Here is a 2,882-nt window from a genome sequence, read left to right on the forward strand (position 1 = left end):
GTTTGTTTGTAGTGATGGCGTCGCTGTGCGGTGTGTGTGGGTTTGTGTGTGTGTGTGTGTGTGTGCGTGTGTGTATAACATTATGTAACGTCGGATTACGGCTGATTATGTCTTATTGCTTTTGTTTATTGCTATTATGAATTATTATTATTATTATTATTATTATTATTATTATTATTATTATTATTATTATTATTATTATTATTATTATTATTATTATTATTATTATTGCTGTTGTTGTTGTTTGCTACTGTTTTGACGGAGAAGTAGTAGTAGTAGTAGTAGTAGTAGTAGTAGTAGTAGTAGTAGTAGTAGCAGCACCACCACCACCACCAGCTTCACCACCACCACCACCACCACCACCACCACCAGGATTATCATCACCACCACCACCGCCGTAATCAGCACCATCACCCCCACCACTCCGCCCAATACGCCCGCCGCCCGTCCCGCCGCCCAGTTACCGCCGCGGCTGCCATGTTCCCGTCCGCGCTAAGAGCCGTAAGTCCGGGCGCGGGAGGAAGCGAGTTAATTAATCCCCGTGAAATACATACGTAAGCGGGAACACCACGCGTGACGCCGCCGCATTTGCCTTTGGAGCTCACATACGGGCGGCCCTCGCGTGTGTGTGGACCATGTGACTTCCCACGCGTAAGACCAGGTACGAGGGAGGGTGGGTTCTGAGAGTAGGGGAGAGTGTCGGTGTTTGCAGATAGGAAAGAGGGAAAAATAAAGAGAAAAGAGAGAAGATCAGAGTGCAAATTTCAGGAAACAAAGAATAGTGCAAGGATAGAGTACCAAAGATATGGGAGGTGTTTGCAAATAGGAAAGATGGAGGAACAAGAAGAAAAAAGGGTTGATTAGAGGGGAGACAAAGAATAGGGAAAGGTTAAAGTACCAAATCTGTGGCCGTGTTTATGAGCAGGAAAGGAGAAGGAATAAGGAAGCAAGAGGGAAAATTAGAGGATAGGCTTCAATTGATAAATGAATAGGAGGATACTGCTAAATTTCTAAGGATTGGACCATAGCTTGTGAACGGAAAATAGGGAGAAATATGGAGTGCGGAAAGGAAAGGAGAGGGCGATATCTGTAAAGGGAAAGAGTGAGGGATAGGAAGGAAAGTGGGTAGATTAGAAAGTAGACCTGGAGAGAAAGAAAAAGGCAGAATCATAGGAATAGGGAGAAAAAAGGGTAAGTTAGAGAATAAGCTACAAGAGATAATAGGAGACATAGCCAGACTACTACATATGAATAGGGGCGATACTTGTGAACAGGGAGCCAGTAGAATTACAGACAAAAGAGGGTAAAGTATAGGGTATAGGTTACTGAAGAGGAAAATGAATAGGCCATAGCTACAGGGTTAGACTACTATGAATAAGGGCGTGAAAGAGGAAAGAAATAGGAAGGAAAGAGGGTCGATTAGAGGGAAAGGATCGGGAGACAAACGTATAGGAAAAGACAACCAAGGATGTAAGAGTGTTTGTGAACGAGATTACGGGAGAAAGAGGGAGAAAAAAAAGGTAGATTAGAGGATAAACTCCCGTAGACAAATAAACAGAGCAGACTATATCCTCGTAAAAAGCTTAATCACCAAGGATATAGTCTCGTGTTTTGAGAAGAAAAGGAATAGAAATAATGAGTCAAGAGGGTAAATTAGAGGGTAGGCTTCTGAAGACAAATGAATAGGAGGACTATGCTAAATTACTAAAGACATACCTAGGTTGAGTTCGGCAAAGAGAGAGTAGGGAAGGAAAGGGGGTAGATTAAACGGCAAGACTAGGAAGAGAATACAAACTGATAGAACCGAGCTGGTTACTAAGAGAGATACGTGTCTGGCGTGCGAGAGAGGGAGAGTAGGAACAGTAGGGGACAGGTAAGAGAGGCAGGTCTGGGACGGCAACAAAATAGGTAGAACTGGTTTATGGGCTCCGTATCGACAGGAATAAGGGATGGGTCTATGACAAGGATATACGAGCAGCACTGGAAAGAGGGAACTAGGACTGAGGACGTAATTGTAAAGAGAGAGACAAAGGGTTAGAAAAGGAACAGAAGCTAATGGGAGTGATGGCATAGGGGAGGGGAGGAGATAGTGAGGGGGGGAGAAGGAGGAGGAGAAGGGGATTAAGGTAGGGAAGTTAAGTAGGAAGGTAGGAAGGAGGGCAGGAAGCGTGAAGAAGCTGAGGATTGGCGGCGAACAGAAGTATGAAGGAGAATGGAGTGAAAGAAGAGAAGGTGTGTGGCAGATGGGGAAGGAGAAAGGAGAAAGAGGAAGGAAAAAAGGAAGATATGGGTGATAGAAAGGAAGGATAGTATACGAAAAGGAGGAAGGTAGGGAAAGAGGATGTGTGAGGTAAGGAAGTTAGGAGGAGAAAGTTTTGGAGGAGGGAAAGAGGTAGAAAAGAGAGGTTAGACGGAGAGATTGCAGGATTTGGAGGGATATGAAAGAGGAAGGGAGGAAAGTTTGAAAGTAGGAATAAGAGGTAGAAAAGAAAGAAGGGAGAGTTTGTAGATGAATGAAAGAGAAAAGGAGAACTAGTAGGAAGGGAGGAAAGGTTGGTAAAAACGAAAATACGAAAGGCGGACAAAGTTTTGGAGGAAGGAGGTAAGAATGGGAAGAACAAAGGAAAGAGAGGAAAGTTTGTAGTTATATGAAAGAGAAAGGGGAAAAGGTAGGTAAAAAGGTAGGAAAGGTAGGTAGGTGGGCAAGGAGGGCAAAGTTTTGGAGGAAAGGTAGGAGGTAGTGAGGAAAGAGGACAAAGTTTGGAGTAATATAAGTGATGAATGAAGGAAAAGTAGATTGAAATGGAGGAAAGGTAGGGAGGAAGAGAGAAAAGGTAAGCAGGAAAGTAGAAAAGGTAGGAAGAAATGAAAGGAAAGTAGAT

The sequence above is a fragment of the Eriocheir sinensis genome, chromosome 10 (genome assembly GCF_024679095.1).
Source record: "Eriocheir sinensis breed Jianghai 21 chromosome 10, ASM2467909v1, whole genome shotgun sequence".
Taxonomy (NCBI): domain Eukaryota; kingdom Metazoa; phylum Arthropoda; class Malacostraca; order Decapoda; family Varunidae; genus Eriocheir; species Eriocheir sinensis.